This window comes from Sminthopsis crassicaudata, chromosome 3 (assembly GCF_048593235.1).
Source record: "Sminthopsis crassicaudata isolate SCR6 chromosome 3, ASM4859323v1, whole genome shotgun sequence".
NCBI lineage: Eukaryota > Metazoa > Chordata > Mammalia > Dasyuromorphia > Dasyuridae > Sminthopsis > Sminthopsis crassicaudata.
In genome coordinates this window covers 320,940,802-320,967,571 of record NC_133619.1, presented here as the reverse complement: position 1 = coordinate 320,967,571, position 26,770 = coordinate 320,940,802, and the positions used below count along the sequence as shown (strand labels likewise).

The window sequence follows — 26,770 nt, the reverse complement described above, 5'->3', positions numbered from 1 at the left end:
GGGAATATAGATTAAGCTTTATTCCTCTTTTTCCAAATCAAACAGAGTATCAACCAGTTCTTGTAAATTCCTGTTATTTGTAGACACTGTCCCATAAAAAAGGATATAATACTCTTCTCTACTTTTTTAATAGAAATCTCAGGAACATGAAAGATGTCAAGTCAATTTTTAGGAAAGATATTTCTAAATCCTTTCTTTTTTTGTTCTTATTTTCCTTGGTTCATGATACAAATTTAATAAACAAATGTAATAGACTATTCGGTACTTAAAATGAATCTGGAAGTGGTAAAGAGGAAATCTTAGTCTAATTATTTATGTGTGATTGCTTAGGTCACAAAGCCACTTTGGAAGTGGATGTGGTATTAGCTGTATTAGAGATGCCAGGAAGTGTTGGTTAATGAAGTTTGTGAAAACTTGAGAGTACATAAGTTAGAATGAATTCTATTTCATTGTTTTCAAGAAGCATTTGTTAGGCATCTACTGATTAGAAGGGAGTATTACCAGTTTGAGATTTGACATTTGGGTTGCCACAATGGATTGAGGACCAGACCTAGAATCAGTAAGAACTGTGTTCAAATGTGGCCTCACACATTTCTTTGGTGTATGACTCTGGGCAAGCCACTTAACATTCCTCATCTGTAAAATGGGGATAATAATTCCATCTACCTTTCAGGATTATTATGAGGATGAAATGAGATAAATATTATAAAGAGTTTAGCCCAGTGCCTGAGGGCTGCTAGGTGGCCTAATGGATAGGGTACTAGGCCTGGGGTCCTAAAGATTTCTCTTCCTGAGTTCAAATTTGCCTTCAGAAATTTATTAGTTGTGTGACTTTCGGTAACTCACTCAACCCTGTTTGCCTCAGTTTTCTCATTTGTAAATTAAGCTAGAGAAGGAAATGGCAGACCACTCTAGTATGTTCTGCCAAGAAAATCTCAAATGGGGTCATGAAGTGTAGGATACAATTGAAATGACACAATGATAACATGGTGTCTGGCACAAAGTAAATGTTGTATTAATATGGTTCTTGTACTCCCAAATTTTATAATATAATTGAAAAAAAAAGGGCATACATTTTAAAAGATTTAAAAAAAAATGAACTCTACAGTAATATACACTCAGCAGCATTTGGATTCATGGATAAAATTGCATCAAATAGATAGGCTTTATGTTGGTTTTAGAAGTAAGAGCTTATAGGGAACAATATTATTGTTTTGGAACAGACAATGTTTAGGGGGACAATTAATATTTTTATTAAAATGTAGTCTAACAGGGTGACCCTGAGCTGCAAAAGTCCCACTTATTTGTAATAGAGGGCAATTAGGCTTATTTTTGAGTTACTTGGACTTTTTATTATTCTTTAAGAAGTGGGGAGCCTAGATGGTTTTGAGCTAAAAGGAAAAACATTTAAAATTGGATTTGAGTACAAGTCTTGAAGAATTATATAGGGAGAATTTAGAGGCAAGTCCAGATAACTTTCTTATGGAAAGAAGAATAGAATAGAGAACTAAAAATGGTATCATTTTTAAGGCAGTGTGGTACAGCAGATAGAATGATGGCCCTGAGGTGAAGAAGATCTGGGTTCAAGTGAACCCTGAAATATGCTGGCTATATGACACCAAGTCATTTCATCACTTAATTCTTTCAGCCAGAGGTGACAAACTGGGGCTCAGGAGCAAGACCTGAGTCAGATTAACAAAGTAAATTAAAATGTAATAGAAAATAAACACTAAATGTGGTTTTCTAAGTCAGTCTGCTTTTGCAAGGTTCCTTGTATAATAACTTTAGGAGTCCATGTTTTTATTTGAGTTTGATGTTATTGTATTAGACTGCTCTCTAAGACTATAAAATACAGAAAGGTGCTGACCTACATTGGTTGTGGGAAGTTTCTTCACTTGGGAATTAATCACTAATGAAATTACAAATCCAATCCCTATTCTGAAAATGGCTTGCATGTAAATAACACAAGATTTGTGAAGCACTACACTTATATTTTTTCATTCAATATGTAGGTATATAATGGGGGAGATGAAGTAAGAGATAGACCAAGTAAACTGAATCATTTAAGACTGTCTCTTCACAATACATACTTCTATCCACTCAGTCTAGCCCCCTCACTGTCCAGTAGAATAGAGATGGAAGTCAGATTGTACGATGCTAAGAGATATGTAGATGATAAAAAAAATGACCACAGTATGAGGTTTGCTTTGGAAGAAAAGGAGATAGATAAATAGGAAAAAGAGAAATTACAGCAGAATAAAGTGAAAGATTTTTCTATATTGGGAAGGTCTAACCATATTTTAAGGTAGAGAGAAAAGACCCAGTGCTTAAAATAGTTGAAGATCCCAGGAAGGGAAGAGTGAATGAAGACAAATGTTCAAAATCAGAGACCAACTCAAGATAGCTAAGTCACATACTTAGGTTAGGGATAGACTCATTAACATCTGCAACTGGAATATATGTGAATAATTGTTTAATCATTTTAATTTGTATTAGATTACTTACTGTCTAGGGAAGGAGGAAGAGGGAAGGGAAGGAGAAAAATTTGGAACACAGGGTTTTTTACAAGAGTGAATGCTGAAAACTATCTTTGCATGTATTTTGAAAAATAAAAAGCTATTATAAAAAAGAAAGCAATTTTCTTTCTTTTCTTCCTTCTCTTCTCTTTCTATTCTTGATCACCAGAAAAAAGATTTTTTTTCTTTTGAAAATGAGAGATTATAGTGATAAAAGTAGATGTTCATCTTTACCAAAATGGTCTGATATTTTAGTTTTACTACCCTAGTTACAGTCACATGATAATGGAAGAATTATTGGCAATGGTAATGGAATAAAAAGATAAGGGTTATGTGGAAAAATAAAGGATAATTAAATATGGGCAGTTCTTCTAAATATATGTCCATATATATCATGCTGCATAAGAAAAATTAAATTAAAAAGGGAAAAATGAGAAAAAATAAGCAAGCAAACAACAATAACAATAAAGATGAAAATATGTTGTGATCCATATTCAGTCCCTATCACCCTCTCTCAGGATGCATCTGGCTCTCTCTATCACACATCTATTGGAATTGTCCTGAATTACCTCATTGTTGAAAAGAATCAAGTCCATCACAATTGATCACTGTATAATCTTATGGTTAAGTATAATGTTCTCTTGATTCTATTCACTTAACATCAGTTCATGTTAGTTTCTTGAAGACTTTCTGAAATCAATTTGCTGATCATTTCTTTTTTTATTATTTTAAAGCTTTTTATTTTCAAAACATATACATAGATAGTTTTCAACATTCACCCTTGCAAAGCCTTGTTTTTCACATTTTTTTCCTCCCTTCCTTCCCTCCCCATCCTTTCCCTAGATAGCAAGGAATCCAATATGTTAAACATGTCCAATTCTTCTATACATATTTCCACAATTATCATGCCGCATGAGAAAAATTGGATCAAAAAGAAAAAAAAAATTGAGAAAGAAAAGAGAAAGCAAGAAAAAAAAGTGAAAATACTATGTTGTGAGTTACATTCAGTCCTGACGTCTTCTTTCTGGATACAGATGGCTCTCTCCATCACAACTCTTTTGAAATTGGCCTGAATCATTGTTGAAAAGAGCCAAATACATCAGAATTGATCATTATATAATCTTATTGTTGCTGTGTACAATGTTCTCTTGGTTCTATTCACTTAAAATCAGTTCATGTAAGTCTCTCCAGACCTTTCTGAAATTAGCCCGATGATCATTTCTTATAAACAACCATATTCCATAACATTCATAAACCATGATTTATTCAGCCATTCCCCAACTAATGGGCATCCACTCACTTTCCAGTTCTTTGCCAGTATTTAAAAAAGGCTGCTACAAACATTTTTGCATATGTGGGTTCTTTTCCCTTTAGAATACAGGCCCAGTAGAAACATTGCTAGATCAAAGGGTTTGCACAGTTTGATAGCCCTTTGGGGATAGTTCCAGGTTGTAGAATCAGTCTACAACTCCATTAACAATATGTAAGTATGCCAGTAGAAAATCACTTTGTTAAGACTTTTGCATGTGATCAGAAACTACTACAGTTTCTTGGAATAAGAGTAATTATTTATCTTTTTTACTCATCTGTTCTTTTTATTCTTATTATAGCTTTTTATTGACAGAACATATGCGTGGGTAATTTTTCAACATTGACCCTTGCAAACACTTCTTATGTGGACCTATTTTGTGTCTTGCAACTTTGCTAAAGTTGTTGATTATTTCTTTTATATTTTTAGTAAAATCAGGTTCTCTAAGTATACCATCATATTATCTGCAAAGAGTGATAATTTGGTTTCCTCATTACCTACTCTAATTCCTTTAATCTCTTTTTTATCTCATTGCCAAAGCTATATTGAATAGTAATAATGGGCACCTTGTTTTACTCTTGATTTTATTGGGAATGGTTCCAGTTTATCACCATTACATATGATGCTTACTGATGGTTTTAAATAGATGCTACTGACTATTTTAAGGAAAAGTCCATTTATTCCTATGCTCTCCAGTGTTTTTAATAGGATTTTTCTGCATCTATTGAGATGATCATATAGTTTTTGTTAATTTGGTTATTGATATAGTCAATTATGTTAATAGTTTTCCTAATATGGAACCAGCCTTGCATTCCTCGTACAAATCCTACTTGGTCATGTTGTATTATCCTAGAGATAATTTTCTATAATCTTTTTGCTAGTATTTTTTTTTAGATTTTTGCATCAATGTTCATTAGGGACATTGGTTTATAATTTTCTTTCTCTGTTTTTGTTTAAGTATCAGTACCATGTCTGTGTCATAAAAGGAATTTGGTAGGACTCCTTCAATCCCTAGTTTTTCAAATAGTTTATATAGCATTGGAGTTAATTGTTTTTTAAATGTTTGGGAGAACTCACATGTAAATCCTCTGGTACTGGATATTTTTTCTTAGGGAGTTGATTAATAGCTTATTCTATTTCTTTTTCTAAAATGGGACTGTTTAACCAATTTACTTCTTCCTCTGTTAATCTGGGCAACTATATTGTTGAAGGTTCATCCATTTCATTTAAATTATTAAATTTATTGGCATAAAGTTGGGCAAAGTAACTCCTAATTTTTGCTCTAATTTCCTCTTCATTTGTGGCAAGTTCTCCCTTTTCATTTTTAAGACTAACAATTTGATTTTCCTCTTTCCTTTTTCCAACCAAATTTACCAAGGGTTTATCTATTTTGTTGGTTTTTTCATAGAACCAACTCTTAGTTTTATTTATTAATTCAATAGTTTTGTGGGGTTTTTTTAACTTTCAATTTTATCAATTTCTCCTTTTATCTTTAGAATTTCAAGTTTAGTGTTTAATTGGGGGGTTTTAATTTGCTGTTTTTCTAGCTTTTTTAGTTACAAGCCTAATTCATTGATTTTTTTCTTTCTCTATTTTTGCAAGTAGGCCTCTAGAGATATAAGATTTTTCCTTATTACCACTTTGGCTTCATCCCACACATTTTGGTATGAGGTCTTATTATTGTCATTTTCTTCAGTGAAATTATTAATTGTGTCTATGATTTGCTGTTTCACCCAATCATTCTTTAGGATGAAATTATTTAGTTTCCAATTACTTTTTGGTCTCTTTTCCCCTGGCTTTTGTTGAATGTAATTTTTATTGCATCATGATCTGAAAAGGATGCATTTACTATTTCTGCCTTTGTGCATTTGAATTTGAGTCTTTATGTCCTAATATATGGTCAATTTTTGTATAAGTTCCATGAATTGCTGAAAAGAAAGGGTACTCCTTTCTGTCTCCATTTAGTTTTCTCCAAAGAGCTATCATACTTAACTTTTCTAGTGTTCTATTTACCTCTTTAACTTCTTTGTTATTTATTCTGTGATTTGATTTATCTAGTTCTGAGAGTGCAAGGTTGAGATCTCCCACTATTATAGTTTTGCTATCTATTTCTTAACTTCTCCTTTAGGAATATAGATGCTACACCACTTGGTGCATATATGTTTAATATTGATATTGCTTCATTATCTATGGTACCCTTTAGCAAGTATAGTGCCCTTCCTTATCTCTTTTAATTAGATCAATTTTTGCTTTTGCTTGATCTTGATGGCTACTCCTGCTTTTTTGACTTCACCTGAAGCAAAGTCGATTCTGCTCCAGTCTTTTATCTTTACTCTGTATGTATCGCCCTGCTTCAAGTGTATTGCATGTAAAGAATATATTATAGGATCTGACTTTTAATCCAATCTGTTATCTACCTATGCTTTATGGGGGAGTTTGCCCCATTCATATTTATGGTTAAAATTACTAATTCTGTATTTCCTGCCAACCTCAGATTATGTTTTTCTCTTTCCTTTCTCCCTTACCCCCTTACTATGAGCACTACTTGCCCCATTCAGCTCTCTCTCTCTCTTTAGGATCTCTCCCCCCCACCTTAGAGACCCTCTCCTTTTCTTAAATCTTTCCCTTACAATTTCTGTATTACCTTCTATTTAGCCTACTCCTTCCCTTTTTTGCTTTTCCCCTCTCGTTTTTCAATGACATAGGAGAAATTTCTCTGTAAATTGAATATGTCTAATATTTTCTCTTTGAGCCAATTATGATGAGAGTAAGATTCACACTATATTCATCCCCCTCCCTTCTTTCTCTCAGATATAATAGGTTTCCTTTGCCTCTTTGTATGATGTAGTACCTCCACTTTTCCCTTTTTCTGGTACGATTTCCTTTGGACCTCCAGATTCTTTTTTATATTATAAGAGTAAAATCAAATTATACATGTACTCTTTGTGTATACTCAGAAATATGATTCCCAAGATTTCTTTTTACCTTTTTATGTTTATCTTTAGTCCTACATTTGGAGGTCAGACTTTTTTTGTTTAGTTCCAGGTTTTTTATCAGAAATAAATGAAATTCACCTTTTTTCATTGAATGTCCATCTTCTTCCTTGGAAGACAATGCTCAGTTTGGCTGGGTAAGTTATTCTTGGCTGCATACCAAGTTCTTTAGCCTTTTGGAATATCAGATTCCAGGCCCTTTGATCCTTTAATTCAGATGCTGTTAGATCCTGAGTAATTCTTATTGTGGCTCCTCTATATTTGAATTGTTTTTTTTTTCCCTCTAGCTGCTTATAGTATTTTTTTGCCATGATCTGAGAGTTCTGGAATTTAGCCACAATATTTTTTTGGAGTTTTGATTTGGGGATCTCTTTTAATAGGTGACTGATGAATTCTTTCAATGTCAATTTTACCTTCTGTTTCTATAACATCTGGGCAGTTCTCTTTGATGATTTCCTGAAAAATAGTGTCTAGGCTCTTTTCTTCATTATGGTTTTTAGGGAGTCCAGTAATCCTCAGATTGTCTCTCATAGATTTAGTTTCCAGGTTTGTTGTTTTCCTAAGTAGGTATTTAACCTTTTTTTCCCCTTTTTTTTTGTTTTTTTTTGGTTTTGCTTGACTGATTCTCAGTGTCTGCTTGAGTTATTCATTTCCATTTGTTCAATTCTGATTTTTAATAAATTATTTTCTTCATTTACTTTTTAAATTTCTTTTTGTAATTGTCAAATTGGGTTTTTTAATGAGTTGGGTTTTTTTCTATTTTTTTCTATTATGCTAATTTTATTTTTTAGGGAGCTATTTTCTTTTTCCAATTCAATTTTGTTTTTCAGTGAGTTTATTTCTTTATCCACTCTATCTTTTAATGAGTAACATGATTTATCCAGAACCTCTTGCAATGTTTCCCTTTCTTTTCCCCATTTTTCTTCTAACTCTTTTTAAAGAGCCTTTTTAATTTCTTCTATGAGAGCCTTGTATGGTGGGGACCAGGTTATATCACCATTTGGGGATTCATCTGGAGACAATCTGCATTTAGTCTCCTCAGGGTTTGAAATCTGCTGTCTTTCAGTATAGAAGCTATCTATAGTTAGAGCCTGCTTTGCCTTTTTGGAAAACAAACAAACCACCCTCCCTCCCCACTGTAATCTGCTTTTGGTGAGGTATGGTGTTACCAAGCTTCCTCAACAGAAAACAGGAAGTAGCAGTGAAGCAGCAGCAGGACAGCAATGGCTGCAGTGGAGTCCATGGTTGCCCTCTGAGAGTCTGCTGAGTCAATCCTGGCACTGGATGGGTGTGGCCATGTCAAGAAAGACTCTAGCTTTTGGGTTATAATCTTTACCCCCTGTGTTTATAGGTTCTTTACTGATCTACTGACTTGCTGCCACGGTAGAGTAGCCCATAATATGGTAGTTCTCCCTGCAAATTTTTCACTGGCTGAGACCATACCCATCCCTACTCCACTGCTCATGTTAGGTAAAGCCTTCATGCTCTCACTGCCTACCTGAGGTCTTGGTGTACACCTGAGGAAACCGTCCCTGCCTGTGAGCAAAAACAGACCTTTTTTGGAGAATTTTGAGATTATCTTCTGTTGTTAATGTGTTGTACTCCCAATATTTGTGGTTTTTTTCCAGTCAAACACTTAATTCCGATGCCGTTTCATAAAAGAAGTAATTTGGGGGTAAAAGAGAGCTTAGATAGACGGATGTGTCCTCTCTGCCATCTTGGCTCTGCCCCTATAATTATTTATTTTAAAAGTCAGTAAAGACACCAACTAGCTACAGACTCTCTCATTATGAATAATGACTTAAAAATTAATCAAGTGGCTTTACAACATATCATCAAGAGGAAATATCACCAGATAAAGGGATGATCATGGAATGAAAGTAATAAAATAGAGATACCTAGTCCATATGTTTATAATAGTAATTATACATAATGAAGAAGACATCTACAGGAAGCTCCTCAGTATGTTAACAAAATATCCCTATTCAACTTTCCATTCCAGAACTCTCTTTCTCTCCATGGAGGATTTTATAGTATGGCATGAATAAAATTAATAGACATGCAGAAGTTATATGCTGTAACGGGATGAGAAGTACCCATAGCTATGATATGATGGACCTGATGAAATATTAGATTTGGAAGTCATACTTCATTCCCACAGTTTTAGCATTCTGGTGTTTATGGATTTCACAAAGTTAAGCTAGTTGAATTCAAACTCTGGAAGATCCTGAACATAAGTTTATATAACATAAGTTTAATAAAGAGTGATATATGTTTATCATCCAAGGACCAAAGGAGCTTAATTTGGAGAGTGCCACCAGTCTGCTGGCTTAAGGCATATAAATTTGTCCACAATAGTCCTGAGTTTTGCAGGGGTTGACATTTTTATCAGTTTACCTCCACTATTTCAGCATATCTCTAGATAAAATTATAAAATTATAGCTCCTGATAGTATTGAAGTATGTTTTTAAAAGATCTGGTTTGATGTTTAATGATGAAGGACCTAAAGGGAAGGGTGATTAGAACGGAAGTAGAGGGAAAATGGTTGCATGATATAGGAAGCTCACAAATGCAAAGAAAGCAAATGCTGTTTGAGAAAGCTGGAAACTGTCGTGGAACAGCTTTTATTATTATTGTGATGTGACTGCCCATTGTTGAAGCTCTCATCTTCTTATTGATCCTATTCCCCTTCTCCCAGCCCCAACCCCATGCTGAAATAGGTGATTGTGTGCCCTTTGTATTAATACCATAATCATTATTGTTGTTTTGTATTTAGTGAACACACAGTTTCATGTTAGATATCATGCAGAATATCACTAGCCTTCACATTAGAACTCCTGTTGCAATCATGTTTATAGACCAGAATTAGAATGGGGGGACTGAATTATTATAATGTTACCATAGTGACAACAACATTGAAGAGCTCAATTTTCATCCCAAACCCCTGTTTTCATTAGTTAACAAATTCCCCTGAAAGTCATACTTTTTTGAGTGAGGTGGGATTAGGGGAAATTTGAGTGCTGAAAATTCTCAAAATTTGTTTCATGTAATATTTGAAAATTAGTTTTCTTTTTGAACTAAAATAAGGGACATTCAGATTCCATATTAGATATCAACATTTCCTTTTCTGATTTGTAAAATAAATGATTTCTGCTCCAGTTTCTCACTAGGTTTACTTTGCAAGAGACTTTGGACTTTCTTCACAAATGAGGAGAATGCAGAGTACAGTTGATACCCATGAGACTGCTGCATTTGGAGATGAAATGCTATTTTCTATGGGCAGTCTTTGGAAATTTAAGGAATTTATTCTGCTGGAGAGATGAGGGTGGGGCAACAAACCCCAAGTAGAATTCATTACCTATTCTTTTGCATTGCCCAACACAATGACCTCCTCTGTCTACTTTTGGCACTTGATTTCAACCTGTGAAACCCTTTTAATACCAGTCCTTTTTGCCAGTGTGGAAATGCTTGTCTTTTAACCTAAATTTTTGTAATAGAGAATCTTGAGAAACTTGGATCTTTATCAAAATGGGTATCAGATTGCATGATTAGTAATCCTCTCTGCAAACAATGCTGTATATTTTTTCTGTATCACTATACCAATTCAAAAAATGTAATGTAAAACAGAAATTGTTCTAACCTGTTTTCACAAATATGCAGATAGATAAATAGATAGGTAGATAGACAGACACACATATTTCTAGATGAAAGTATCTTTAATCTTGAAATAGCTATATGCATATGTAGAAATATATACATAAACACACACATATATATACATGCATGTGTATGTATATACATATTTATGAATGAATATATGTATATAAAATATTTAAAAAATTTCACCCAGCTATAAACTGTAGCTACAGTTTATAGCATGAAGCCTATACTTCCTTACTGATCTATGTGTAGATTATTTGGGATTAGGGATGCTAAAGGAATATCAGACAAAACAATAAAATCGTTTATTGCTTTTAGTTTTTAATCTTCTCATTTAGAGACACACCTACTCACTCTACATTGTCATTTTATTGAGGTCAATCTTATGCTTTGATCAGAGGTTACATGAAAGTCCTGTTTGAATTTTGACTCCCGTGAAATAGGAAATTTGTGAAATATCTATGGTCATGTGAAATCTTGAATGATATTAATGTCTAGTAATTAAAACAAACATCTTAAGTTATTAGAAAACGATCTTGTAAGAGTCAGAAAAGAAATTTCTTGCCACTAAAGTTCTTGACATTATTGGAAGGCTCTGTATTAGGCATTAGATATTTTGGTTTTTATGAGGAGAACTGATATTACAGTGACACCATCTACTTTGCCACTTTAAGGACCACTGGGGCTTCTCTGTCATCCTTATCACTGGACCATCAGATGCATTGTCTCTGCAACTGAAGTGTAAGTTGCTTGAGAGAAAATTCTGGCTTGTTTTTCTTTTATTCCCAATGGTCATTACAATGTTTTAGACAGTAGACTAGGAATGGGCTTGTGATTTCACTGATTTAGGGAGTACGTACTAAGGAACTTCTGCCAATATCTTGATGCCTTCTCCATAACTTAAATAGGTTATATGACTTGCTCAGGATCCTACATCATATAATAAATATTTTTTATTCATTCATGAATGCTTAATTAATTTATTAACTATTTGAAACCTGCTCATTCATGCCTCCAAGTCTTTTATACCAAAGTTCTTACAATTCTCAAAAAGTTAAATGACTATGCTTAAATGAGCATTATGCATGCATTTAGATATGTATATACATACAATCCATCAACAAAGTTGTGTGTATATATAAGAGTAGCTAGCATTTATGTAAGTACTTTACAAGCATATATATGCTCATATAGATATATGTATATACATATATGTGTACACACATATATGTTTATGTATGTATACACATGGCAGAGTTCAAATACAGGGTCTCATTACTAGTTAGTGTGAAAAGCCAGATTACAATTTGGAGCTTCTTGGCTCCAAGTCCAGCACTGTATACAATGTACCACTAATTCCATGTAATAGATATTAGATACCTCTTCCTTTTTCTATCTTTCTCTTTCTGTCTTTCTGTCTCTGGTAACCCTTTCTTTACCCATCCTTTCTTTTCCTGTCTCCCCCTCTCTCTTTTTCTCTTTTTGTTTATGTGTGTATGTGTATATACACAGTGATAATAATAATAATCATCATCATCGTTCTTTCTATGTATAAACATATATCTATATTCACAGAGAGAGAGACAGAAACAGAAAGAGTCAGAGAGAGCATTAGAAGAGAGACATATAACCATACCTTGCAAAGTATGTTTTTTGTCTTATGTGTTTAGCTTTTTAAAAATTGTTTGTTCTTAATTTACTATTTTTAATTCTACTTTAATGCATTAGTTATTCCCATATATGAATCCTTAACCTTTTAAAGTTAAATATTATTTAAAATAATGAGTTACATGTTCAGCTGTCATTTGTGTATTTATAGCAACTTTGATCTGGACAAACTTAGAAATTATATCTTTTAAAAAATAAAATAATTCAGCTCAGTACTGTTTTAGGAACCGAGTATTGGAAATCAGTGAATATTCCTTCCATTCTTTTAAAATTTTATAAGTGGAACATTAGCCTGATGTCCTTATTCAAAATTCCACCTTCTACAGGAAGCTTTCCCCAATGCCTCTTAATTCCAGTGCCTTCTCTCAATTGATTACTTCCTATTTATTTATACATAGTTTGCTTTGTAGGTATTTGTTTGCATAGTCTCTCGTTTTAAAAATTATAACCTTCTTGAAGACAAGGACTATCTTTTGCCTGGTTCTCTATTCCCAGCTCTTAGCACAGTGCCTGGAACATAGTAGGCAATTAATAATTTTTTGAAGTTTAGGGCAAGAACAAGACCTAAGCCTAGGGAAAAGATGCTCCTATAGTGTGTCCTAATCTATTATATTAAAAACATGTCTCATAATTGAATTCTCATTCATAGAAAACTAAATCTGTTTCCCTTCTTTTTTATCCTTTCCACCCTATTCAGGATAAATTCCATTGATACCCTATTGCCTCCAAGAAAAAAATATAAAATCATTTGGTTAGCTTCTAAAACTCTTCATAACCTGATCCTTTCCTACTCTTCAAATTATTTTACATTTTCCTCCCCACCATGTAGGCTATAATAATCTAGTGATACTGGTTTCCATGTTGTTCCTCACACAAGGCACTCCATCTTTCAACTCTGCATTTTTTCTAGTTGTCCACTATGCCAAGAATTCTTTCTTTCATTTCTACTTCCTGGCTTTTTCCAAGTTTTATTTAAAATCTCATCTTATTTAGGTGCCTTTCCTGGTCCCCTTCAATATTAGTGTCTTCCCTCTATGATTATATCAAAATTATACTGTATTTATCTTGTTTGTTCATGGTTATTCAGATGTCATTTCTCCCATTAAATTATAAGCTCCTTAAGAGCAGGGACTGTATATGCCTTTCTTTGTATATAATGTGACTTTAATAAATATTTGGAGACTTGACTTTGAATTATTTTGTCAGCAATATTAAGAATTTTTCATATATCATACTGTGTTGGCACAATATGATATAATTTAAAAATATAAACTGGATTTGGAACCAGTAAACCTAGATTAAAAACTAAACGAAGCTTTGCTTCTTTGTACTTTTGCAACCTCTGTAACAAGATACTTTGCATCACATCTCAGTTTTCTCATTTATAGAAAGGAGTTACATAAGATGACCTCTAAAATCTCTTACATCATAAATTTATAATCTGAACCTTTATACTTTGTCAATTATCAAAAAATCTATATAGCAGGCATAAAAGAACAAAGCATTGGAGTTCTTGTCTCAAGTTATTACATTCAGATTTTTCAGAGGTAAAAACCCAGAAAAAAAATGCTAATCTACTGAGGCAGCTAGGGTGGTACAGTAGATTGGACTGGGGTCGGAAGATGGGAGTTCAAATATGACCTTAGATTCTTTATCAGCTGTGTGACTCCTGGGCAATCACTTAGCCTCTCTCATCTTCTGTTTCTTCAACTATAAAATAGTATAATAAACCACCCTCCAGATTTTTTTGTTAGGATCAAATGATATGATATATTTTTAAAATGCTTAGTTAGCATGGTGCCTAGCCCATGGTAGGTTCTTCAAAAATCTTACCTTCTGTCTTTCCTTAGAGATAGAATAGACTCCTGTCCTTTAAATCACTGATAGACATCCTCCAATTCTACATACCTATCCTCAATGATTCAATAAATTTCTTCATGATAACATTTTTGCCTTTGAACCCTTTCCATATTGTATTTCAAGACTACCTCTTAAACCTATGACTATTATATGTGACACACTGGCATCTTTCTGTCTTAATTTGAGGAAGGCATGAGGGATTAGCTTTTCATTTTTCTTCAGTATAAATGCACAAAAGGTAAATTTATATAAAAATTCATCAACTCCCCCTCCCTTGAGCATGACAACTCATATTCTCTTCTGCATTTACATAGTACTTGTTGCCTTAGCACCTAAGTGCTTTATATGAATTTAATTGAATTGTGAGTCATCCTTCTCCACAGCTTAGTAACTACTGAATCTTGTTTTAGAGATGAAGAGTCTGAAGCACAGAAGTATAAGCATCATGGCCTTAACCACATAGCAGATAGCTAGCAAAGTTACATTTAGAGACCTCATCTTTAAATGTGCTGACCATAATACTACCACCCAAACTTTCTAGGAATTCTTATGTTTCAAGAGGTTTAAAATCCATTTTCAGATGACAGTTAGTTCCTTGGTACTTTTAGTATAGGATTGCATTAAAGGATCCATAATTTCTTTTCTATGTTCTGCCACACTGATCTTCCAGGATGAGAACTCCTCTAACCAATACACATTTTTTTTTAATTGAGTAAATCTGTCCTAAGTATCTGCCTGAGATGTATAGAGGTCAAAAGACTTGCTTAAGATTACACAGTCAGAGGTAGAGTTTGAATTTAGGTCTTCTTGACTACAAGCTCAAGACTATCTTCCTAAGTCATGCTACCTCTGTGATAATTTCAGTATCAATTTTTATTCACTCTTCTCTGATCCATCACAATAATGTCATAGAGTTTGGTTGGGGCTCTTAAAATTGATGGCAGCTCTGAATGGTCCCCTTAAGCTGAAAAGACATTTAATAGAGGTCTAGTTTCAATGGTTAGAGGATCAATATAAATAAGAATGAATAAACTCATTCCAAATTAACTGCAGGTTAAAGAAAAGTCATATCAAATTGGTTGCCTTCTCAAAAACAGTGTAGGAAGGGAAAAAGGAATAGAATTATAAACTATAAAATAGAAAATATTTTAAAAGAAATTACCATTCTTTGATTATATTTTGAAAAATAAAAAGCTATTATAAAAAAGAGAAAAATTACTACTTCAAAGTGTCAAGACGGTTAAATTCATATGTAGAGGAATTGTCACTTGAATTGGTCTGAAGAAGCACCCACACTGGTAAAATCATGGATTCTTGAGATCTTGAAATATATTTATGACTTACATGATGTCATGAATCAAGGGGGAAAAAGACAAGAGAATCCAAGAGTTTTAGTGAACATTAAACTAAAATGTTCCAACATTAGTATGCTCTAGTTTTAATTTAACAAAAAAAGTTTAAAGTGACACATATGTAAAGCATTATGCTAGATGTTAGGGGTACTAAAACAAAAATAAAGGAATTTCTGCCCTTAAGGAGTTTATATTCTCCAATATTTTTATTAAAAGCGAACATAGCACAGAAGAGGCAGAATGTACTAATAATTTATCATAATACAAACAGCTGATGATATTTTTGTCTCTCTTTCCAACATCAGTCATAGCTTTATTAAGAAAAAAAAATCTTTCAGGTTCTGTCTATATGATTACAAAATAACTTGTTGATTTGGCGACAGTCAAGTCAAAAACTTTAATATGAATTGAGTGGTTGTTTGATTGGTTTGATTAGTCAATGTGGCAAATGGAATAGCTCTGGATTGTGTCCAAACACTGTGCATCAGTCATTCCCACAACTGAAAAAAAAAATAATAAAAATTTAGAGAAGTTCTGGATAAGATTTTTTTTAGATGCCTGAAGTCCTGCAGTTAAAATTTGGGGCAGTAGCAATGTTAAAGGAAGAAAAGAAAAAGTCAAGGAGATATTTAGTAATTACTCAAAAATAGGAAGAGTTGTTGTATAAGTGAAAACAGTAAGATTTTAGGATGAGATTTAAAATATTATTAATATCAATGGCTTATTAATTGTGGAAATGATATGTTTTGCTCACAGGTACAGAGTCAGTTGGTAATAGTCTGCCAATAATCATTTATTTTTAATCATTTTAATTTATTTTGTTAGATATTTCCAAATCACATATAAATTTTAATGGCAATTTCTTTTTTTAATAAAAATTTTTTATTTTTTCAAAATACAAAGAACAGTAATTTCTTTAAAAAATATTTCAGTTTCTATTCTATAGTTTCTGATTTTATTCCTTTTTTCCTCTCTGCATCTGTTTTTGAGAAGACAAACAATTTGATACAGTTTCTACATATACAATTATAAAAAGCATATTTCTGTATTAGTCATGTTACAAAAGAAAATAAAAACAAAAATAAGATGGCAAAAAGAATTATATGCTTCAGTCTATATTCAGAATCTGTCAGTTCTATCTGTGAAGATAGATACTATTTTTCACCATGAGTCATTTGGAAATGTCTTAGATCATTGTCTCCCTCAGAGTAAAGTCTTCTACAGTTGATTATCCTTACAATGTTGTTGTTACTATGTATAATGTTCTCCTGGTTTTGCTCATTTCACTAAACATTAGTTCATATAAGTCTTTCCAATTTTTTCCCCTGAAACTATCTTATTTGTCATTTCTTAAAACACAATAGTGTTTATCATAAGCATGTACAACTTATTCAGCCATTCTCCATTTGATAGGCATCCCTGTAATTTCCAGTCCTTTGTTACAACAAAAAGAGCTGCTATAAATGTTTTTAATCAAATAGGTATTTTTTTTCTTTTTGTTTGATCTCTTAGTTGCGGTATTGCTGGCTTAAAGGTTACACAGTCAAAGAGCCCTTTGGATATAGTTCTAAATTGCTCTCCAATATGATTGGACTATTTTATAACGCCACCAGCACAGCATTAGTGTACTAATTTTTCCACATCTCCATCAGCATTTGTCATTATCTTTTACTGTCATGTTATCCAGTCTGACAAGTGTGACATGGTATCTCAGAGTTATTTTAATTTGCACTTAACTAATCATTAGTGATTTAGAACATTGATAAATTGACTACTGATAGTATTGATTTATTATTCAGAAAGCTTCCTGTATGTATCCTTTGGCCTTTTATAAACTGAGAAAAGGTTTTTAATTTTATAAATTTAGCTCTGTTCCTTATTTCTTTGAGAAATGAGGCCTTTATCAAAGAGATTTTACCCAAAAAATTCCTTTTCATTTTGGCTGCATTAGTTTTGTTTGTGCAAAAGCCTTTTAATTTCATGTGTTCAGAATTATCTATTCTACTTCCTATAACCCTGTCTCTGTCTCTTGTTTTAGTGATAAACTCTTATGCATAGCTTTATATAATTCTGCACATTTTTTCTATGCTTTCCTAATTTTTTATGCTATTACTCTTGATGTCTAAATCATTTATCCATTTTTGATATTATCTTGCTAGGTGGTGTGAGATATTGATCTGTGCCTAATTTCTGATAAATTGCTTTCCAGTTTTCTCAGCAGTATTTGTCAGATAAAAGTTCTTACCCCAAAAGCTTGGGTCTTTGGGTTTATCAAACACTAATTACAATGAGCAGTTACTTCCATGTATTGTGTACCTAAACTGCTCCACTGATCTACTTCTCTATTTCTTAACCAGTATTAGATTGTTTTGATTATTACTACTTTGTAATATAATGTGAAATCTGGAATTGCTAAGGCTGCCATGCTGAACTTTTATTTTTCATGGATTCTTTTGATATTCTTGAACTTTTCTTCTTATACATGAATTTTGATATTATTTTTTTTCTGGCTAATAATTCTTGGGTAGTTTGATATGGCAATGAATAAGTAAATTGATATAGGTAGAATTGTCATTTTATTATCTTGGTTTACACTACCCATGAATAATTAATATTTCTTCAGTTGTTTAGATTTATCTTTATTTGTGTGAGAAGTGTTTTGTAATTGTGTTCATAGAACATCCATAGAAACCCATCTTTGGGTTTCTTTTGGCAGGTAGATTCCAAGTATTTTATATTTTTATAGTTATTTCAAATGGCATTTCTATTTCTATCTCTTCCTGCTGGGTTTGTTTGTTAGAATATAGAAATGAAAATTATTTCTTTAGATTTATTTTATTTTATTGAGATTTATTTAGATTTATCCCATGAATCAAGGTGCACAGTAGATAGAGCACGGGGCTAGGAATTAGGAAGATAAGTCTTCCTGAGTTCAAATCCAGCTTCAGATGCTTAGTAGCCATCAGACTTGGAGAAATCACTTAACCCTATTTGCCTCAGTTTCCTCATATGTAAAATGGAGATAATAATACTATCTACCTTTCAGGATTATTATGAACATTAAATTAAATAAGTTTAGTACAATGCCTGAGGAAAGCTAGGTGGCTCAGTGAATAGTGTGCTGGGAACTGAAGTCTGGAAGATCAGAGTTTAAATCTGGCCACAGACACTTAATAACCAGATGACCCTGGGCAAGTCACTGAACTCCGCTGTAGTTCCTTTATCTTTAAAATGAGCTGGAGAAAGAATTGAGAAACCACTACTATATCTTTGTCAAGAAAACCTCAAGTGAGATCATGAAGAGTTGAATACAACTGAACAACAAAAAGTTTTATATCCTGCAACTTTAAGGAAATTGTTCATTGTTTCAAGTAGTATAATTATATTGTCATGTGCACTGCAAAGTATAATAGTTTTATTTCTTAATTTCCTATTCAAATTCCTCCAATATCTTTTTCTTGTCTCATTGCTATAGCTAGCATTTCTAAAACTTATAGTGATACTAATGGACATCTTTGCTTCACTCTTGATCTTGTTGGGGATGTGTCAATTTTATCTCTGTTAAAAGATTATGCCTGCTTCTGGTTTTATACATAGATCTACTTATCATTTTAAGTAAGCCTCCTTTGCTTTCTAATTTTTTTTTTTAATAGGAATGGGTGTTGTATTTTATCAAAGGTTTTTTTTTCTGCATCTATTGATAGTCATATAATTTTTGTTGTTATTGATATGGTCAATTAGGCTGATAGTTTTCCTAATAGTGAGCCAGCCCTGAATTCCTAGTATAAATCCTACTGGGGCATAGTATATGATATTTATGATATATTGCTGTAATCTCCTTATTAATATTTTACTTAATTTTTTGCATATATATTTAGTAATGAATTTGGCTTATAATTTTCTTTCTCTGTTTTTTCTTTCCTTAGTTTAGGTATCAAAATCATATTTGTGTCCTAAAAAGAATTTAGTAGAATTTCTTCCTTGCTGATTTTTTTCAAACAGTTTATGCCATATCTAGATTAATTTTCCATAAATATTTGGTAGAATTCACTTGTGAATCCATTTTGTCTTGGGGATTATTTTCTTAAGGAACTCATTGTGGGCTTGTTTTATTTGTTATTTTAATGTAGCATTATTTGAGTATTCTATTTTCTCTTCTTTTAATCTAGATAGTTCATATTTTTATAACTATTCATCCATTTCACTTAGATTGTCAGTTTTACTGGCATATATTTGGCCAAAATAGCTCCTAATAATTGCTTTGATTTCATATTCATTGGTGACAAATTTGTTCTTTATATTTTTGATACTAGTAATTTGTTTTTCTTCTTTTTTAAAAAGTCAAATGATTCATCCATTTTATTGTTGTGCTGTTGATTTTTTATGTAACCAACTCCTAGTTTTTTTAACACTTAATTTTATTAATTTCTCTTTATTTTCATCATTCCATTTTTATTACATTGGGGGTTATTAATTTGCCTTTCTAGTTTTTTATTATCAATTCATCGATCTGCTCTTTCTCTCTTTTATTGATGTGCACATTTAGGGATATAAAATTTCCACTAAATATTTCTTTAACTGCATCCCATAAAAATTTAGCATATTTGTCTCATTGTTCTTATTTTTTAATAAAATTATTGATTGTTTCTATGATTTATTCTTTGATCTACTCATTCCTTAGGATTAGCTTATTATTATTAGATTTTGACCTTTGCTTCTATGCCCCTTTATTAAATGTAATTATGGTCCCCAAAGTGTTCATTTAATATTTTTGCTTTTCTTCATTAGATTATGAGATTTTTATGCCTCACACAGGATCAGTTTTTTTTGAAGGTGCTATGTACAGTACAGAAAAAGGTATATTTTTTCTATTCCCCTTCATTTCTCTCCAGAGATGTTGTATCTAATTTTTCTAAGATCTGTTCATCTTCTTGACTTCTTTCTATTTATTTTATGATTTTATTTATCTAATTCTGAGAAGGGAAGTTGAGATTCCCCCACTAGTATAGTTTTACTCTCTTCCTTATAATTCATTTAACTTTTCCTTTCAGAATTTGGATGCTATGCCATTTGTTGCATGTATATTTAGCATTGATATTACTCCATTGTTCTTGGTTCCTTTTTAACAAGAAATCATTTCTCTGATTATCCTTTTTAATTAGGTATCCTTTTGCTTTCTTTGTCTGAGAATATGATTGCTATCTATCCCTGCCTTTTTTCTTCAGTTTAAGTATAATGGACTCTGTTTCAGCCCCTTATTTTAACTATGCATGTGTGTCAGTGCTTCTTGGCAACAACAGATTGTAGGATTATGTTTCTAATCTATTCTGGGTCTGTTTCTCTTTTATCTGATAGTTATGATTGTTAACTGTATTTTCCTTCATCCTGTTTTCTTCTGTTTATCCTTCTCTCTATCCTTTTATTTTGTCCTTCCTTTGAAGTCTGTTTTACTTCTGATCACTGTCTTTTTTTAATCTTCCCTCTGTTTCTCTTGTCACCATATTTTACTTCCTTTTAAGGTTCTATTACCAATTGAGTGTATAGATATATTTTTCTGTCTTTGAACCAATTTAGATGTGAGTGAGGTTCAAGAATTGCTTGCCCCTTTGCTCTCCATCATTTCCCACTCCAGTGTAAAAGCCTCAACTTGCATGCTTTTTTTTTTTTTTTTTGTGAGATAGTTTTCCCATTTCTCCTCTCTGTTCCTCTTTTTCTCACAGCATCCTTCATGAAATGCATCATCTTTCCTTATAGAAATGTATACAGTTTAACTTTATTGAGTTCCTCATGATTTATTTTTAGTGTTTACATTTTTATGCTTCTTAAATCTTGTATTTACAAGCCAATTATCTATTCAGCTATGGTTTTTTTCATCAGGAATGCGTGAAAGTCCTCTATTTCATTAAATATCCTTGAAAAGGAGTACACTCAATTTGGTTGGTAGTTTATATTCTTGTTTGCAATCCTAGCTTCTTTACCCTCTGGAATATCATATTCTAAGCCCTTCATTCCTTTAATATGGTACCTGCTAAATTTTATGTCATCCTGAATATGGTCCCATAGTAATTGAATGGTTTCATTCTTGTAGCTTGAAATATTTTTCCATTTTCTTAGGAGTTCTGGAATTTGAGTATATATACTTCCTGGCAGTTTTTATTTTGGGATGTCTCTCAGGTTGTTATTGGTGGATTCTTTCAATTTTTAAAAACTTCTTGTTCTAAAATATTAGAGGCATTATTCCTTAATAATTTTTTGGTCAAGTAATCTAGGAATTCTCAAATTGTCTCCCCATGATCTATTTTCCAAGTTAATTATCTTTCCATTGAGAAATCTTACAGTTTCTTCTACTTTTTCATTCTTTTGACTTCATTTTATTGTTTCTTGATGTCTCATGGAGTTATTAGTTTCCACTTACCCAGTTCTAATTTTTTTTTTTTTTTTTTGGCTGAAGCAATTGGGGTTAAGTGACTTGCCCAGGGTCACACAGCTAGGAATTGTTAAGTGTCTGAGACCAGATTTGAATTCAGGTCCTCTTGACTTCAGGGCTGGTGCCTAACTGCCCTCCAGTTCTAATTTTTAAAGAATTTCTGTTATTTTCTTTAGTGAATTTTTATACCCTCTTTTCCACTTGTTGAATATTACTTTTTTAAAGGAATTATTTTCCTTAGTGGATTTTTTTTTTTTTTACAGTTTTTCCATTTGGTCAATTAATTCTATTTTTCACAATGTTATTTTCTTCATTTTTTTTTTATTAACCAAAATGTTAATTGCCTTTTCATATTTTTTTTTCTTTTGCTTTTATTTATTTACTTAATTTTCCCCCTACCATTCTTAATTGATTTTGAAAATAATTTTTTAACTCTTCCAGGAATTTTTATTGGGTGTGTGTCCAATTCACACTTTTTTTCTTTGAGGCCTTACCATTTTGACTTTATTGTCTATTTTTAAGTTTGTGTCTTGATCTTCCCCATTACCAAAGTAGCTTTTTAAGGTCAGGTTCCTTTTTTGTGTTTGCTCATTTTATTTTTATTTTTATTTTTTTTTTTTTTTCATTTAATGTTTTGATTTGGAGCTTTATGTTAGGCTCTGTTTTGTCATGGGTGATGGTGAGTAGTGAGGTCTAAAGCTTCAATATTTTTTCACTGCTGTTTTCAGACAGTTCTGGGGGCTTCAATGTTTTCAGTGCGCCTAAAGTGTTTTGTTCTGGAAAGAAATGTGGTTACTATTCTTTTGCTCTGTATTATGGTTCTTACACTGTATAGATCCCTGATCCCTTGGCATGCAAGTGATATTTTTTCCTTCAGGTCCCTTCTTTCCATGGGGCTAGAAGTAATACTGGCCTCAGAAATCCTGGATCTTGGTGGCCAAAAGTAATACTATATCTCAGGGCTTCCATTTTCTCTTGCCAGAAAGTATTCTTCTCTACCTTTGAACTCATAATGACAATGAAGTTACCAAATGATATCTGTTCTTGTAATCCTTTTCTGACAAGTTGTCAGGCCCCCTTATCATCTTTGGCTTGTGAGCTCCCAAAAGCTGGTGTTGTTTCTGTCTCCACCATCTAGTTCTATCATTTGTGCCTCATCCATGTCATCTCCTGGCCAGGCTTTTCCCTTATATTGCAGAGATCTCTTTTCAATCTTCTTTATTGTCTTGGACTGAAAGAATGTTTCCTTCTGACTTATAATTGGTTCTACCATTCCAAAGTGTGATTTTAGGCTTTACTTTAAGGTTGTTTAGAGGGGAATATGGGGAGTGCTCAGCATTCTGCCATCTTGGCTCCTACCTCAGAAGCCCTCATTAATTGTTTATTAAACACCTGCTATGTGTCAGATTGTACACTAAGCACTTTATAAATATCTCATTTGTTCCTCATAACAACCTTGCTATTATTATCCTCATTTTACAATTGAAGAATCACACAGCTAGTAATGTCTGAGGCTGGATTTGAATTCAGTCTTCTTAATTTGAGACATCTAGATGCCTAGATGAAGTTGTTCTTATAGTTGTATATTAAGAGAGAAAAGCAGGAGCCTTAGTGCTATCCAGGTATATAATATTCTTCTTTAAAATATAATGTTCTCTTAGACAAACTGTGGTAACTGGAGGGGGGAGGCTTGTGAGAGGGACAGCTTGTCAAAGGTAGCATTAGAACTGAGCCTTGGATGGAATTGGAAATTCAAAGCCTAAGAAATTTGTATTTACTAAATGAATGAATAAAAATATCATTTATTAAGCAAAAAAAAATAAAATATAATGTTCTCTGGGAGCAGGTTTCTTGGGGGGGCTTCTGAAGGCAGCCTTCATTTCAGTTTAATGCAATCACCCCAAATGCAGCCAGGAATTAAAAGTCCAAATCCTTTGTTGTTTCCTTCAAGTCTTGTCTCCTTCCTTGGGCCCGGTTAGCTTTCTTAGAAGTCTATTTCTCTCCTTGATTCCCAGAGCTTAAGCTGCCTTCTCTAGCTTGTGAATCTCTCGAAGTGCATCCTGGTTGAGGCTCCTATCTTATATATGCTCTCTTAAAGATGTGAATGTTGTAGAACTCTAATAAGTACTAAGTACATTAGTGAACTAGAGAACTGTTAAGTACTATGCTAAATTAGATAACTGACGTAGCACTTTGTATTAATCATAACATCTCCTGCTTTCTTTTGATTTAGAACATAGGTGGTCATGACCTCCCTGATTTCTCAAAGAGGTAAGAACCCCCCAAAAGAAGATGATCACGCCTTCCCTGACTTCTCAGGAAGGGAGATGAAAATACCAAAGGAATGGGAAATCAAATCAGATTAGTGGGTTTCTGAAGGGGCTCACTCTTAAAAGAGGTATACAAAAATCCATCAATATGGGAGGTATTACACATAATTACATAAATTACATAAGCACATAGTAACATAACACAGGCTAGTAGTGATGTAACAAATAACATGAATCAACATGAGGAATTATACATGTCCATAAGTCCTAGAAATAATCCAAAAGGAATCTATTGTCCATTACTTCATATGCCAGCAATCCAATAATTCCTGCAAGCTTTGAAGTCCTGCAATAGTTTCATCTTGTATTAGGGAATCCAATGATTCCTGCTGGTTTTCAAGTCCTGCAACAGTCTCATTATCAGCCATATTCTTTCATTGTCAGATGTTTCTTAGGTCTTCTCCTTTGTTTTGAGGTGCTCTTCAGGTACTCATTGCCACTCATCTGTTTCCTTCTCCATCTGTAGGAATATAAGCAAACCCTCTCTCCCAGGCAGGTAATCTATCTTGTCCTTGCTATTTACAACTTTTTAGATCTATCCTCATCACCTGGCAATTATATTGAAGCTGTTTGCACTGGACACTATCCTTCTGTTGGATTAAAAAGCCTGTATTCTCCCCAGTTGTAATCTCTTTCTGCTATCTGATTGCTTTTTGTCTGACTGATCAAGTAATCCCTTTCTGCCATGTGATTGATTTTTTGCTGATTGATAACATCAAATTCCTGACCTTCTAAAGACTGGGTATAATAACCTTGGCTGCCATCATGCCCCACCTATCTTTTATATGATATCTTGGAGCTGGGTCCCACCTCTCATTTCCCTGGGTCAATATACATTCTGAGGCCCAAGGGAAGCCCTTGTGACATTTTAGACATGGGATTTTAGTTCTCACCCTGTTTTCTCACTCTTTTTGCCTACACTGAGCTTTAAGATGTCCTATTTTTCCACAGTGAAAACATCCACAATTTTCTCTAGAAGTGCCTTGCCAAGAGAAACCCTGTCTTCCCATGTTCATCACAATCTGGGTATAATAAGCATTTGTGCCCACTGTAGCACACTGTCTTATGATCTCCTTTAAAGGAGCATCTTTGTGTAGTCCCCATATAATTCTTCTTCAAACTTCATTGGCATTTTCCTTAGACAGTTGTCTGATCATGATTCTTGTAGCTGCATTTTCTCCAATGGTTTTTGTGACAGCTGTTTGCAAATGTCCAACAAAATCTGCAAAGGGTTCAATGGACTTTGCTATATTTTTGTGAAGGCTTTAGCTTCATCTTTCTCTGGGAGGAAACCCCAAGCTTTTGTTGCAGCCATGGCGATCTGTTCATAAGCTGTTGTGGGGTAATTAATCTGTTCTGAATTCTCTCCATACTGACCTTCACCTGCTAGTTCGTCAAAAGTGACTTGTATATTAACTCCTGTTTGCCTATTGTGTCTGGCTTGAATCCTACATCATTCATGAAACTCTGAAAACAACAAATTTTGTCCAGGTTCTAAACATGTCCTTGCTATGTATTTCCAATCAATGGGAATTAGGATTTCATAAGCCAAACAATCTAGTAACATCTTAACATAAGATGATGTAGCCCCAAAAAGAGTGCAACCCTTTTTTAAATCCTTAATTTTTTACAGATTTTACAGATTTTTTACAGTATATCTTCTCCTTTTTTGACCTGAAAGATCAAGCCTTTCAATCACAGGGTATGCATTTATTTTGAAATCAGATATATCCTGTCCTTCATTTTTTGCCTTAACCAATGCCTTTTGTAATCTTGTCATAGGCTGCTTCATAGGTGGTGCTGACTGTGTCACTGCTCCTTCCCCTCCTCCTTCTTCCTCCACCCATGAAGGGTTAATTGAGGGAGGTAGGTCAGGGGATGTGGAATGACCTAATTTCTCCTGCTGTGAAATAGCACATTAAAAATTGTACTTAACTCCATTCTTATCTGATTCTTCATCCTTTTCACCTAGTTTAGCTGGCTCCTCCCCCTCCTGCTCTTTCTTCTTTTTCCTTATTCTATAACTTATATAATTTCCTAAAGCCAATTTTATTAAATATTATATATATGTATGTATGTATATATATATATATGTATATATATATGTGTGTGTATATATATATATATATGTATATATATATATATATATATATATATATATGTATATATATATATGTGTGTGTGTGTACATATATATATATATGTATAGTGTGTTTCTTTGGAAATTGAGTCAGGTCCATTTTCATTGTAGAATTGACATAATTGTTCTCCTACTAATTTCTACTCCTCTAGATCCAATTCTTTTTCCATAGAGAATCAAGGAGATATGTACTGTACAGTTTCTAAAAGTTCAGTGATCTGCTTCCAAATTATAATCAAACCTTGGCTTTTCATAAGTCTGACAATATTCTCTACACATTTTCCTTGAAGAGGAAAAGAAGGCTGTTTTCTAAATGTCTGTCCCATTTTAGCTGAAATACTATTGTAGTTCTTTAACAAAGTTTCCTTGTCTGTTTTTGTACTCACCCTAATTTCTGGGTTGAGGAGACTTTTCCATTGAAATCAGGATAGTGTCTGTCCCACATTCAGGCACCAAAATGTAATATTCTTCTTTAAAATGTAATGTTCTCTGGGAGCAGGTTTCTTGAGGGACTT

General features: G+C 33.0%; 1 protein-coding gene across 41 annotated transcripts in view; it reads left to right on the top strand.

The window, feature by feature from the left end:
* ZBTB20 (zinc finger and BTB domain containing 20) overlaps nucleotides 1-26,770 on the top strand; it is a 1,031,727-nt gene that overhangs the window by 291,828 nt on the left and 713,129 nt on the right. For 2 of the 41 annotated variants that reach the window (XM_074301271.1, XM_074301244.1), the window contains one exon: nucleotides 24,019-24,056. The exons of the other annotated variants lie outside the window; for them this stretch is intronic. The gene's annotated coding sequence lies outside the window, so the exon portion shown is untranslated. The remainder of the gene's footprint in view (nucleotides 1-24,018; nucleotides 24,057-26,770) is intronic. 41 annotated transcript variants of the gene reach the window in all.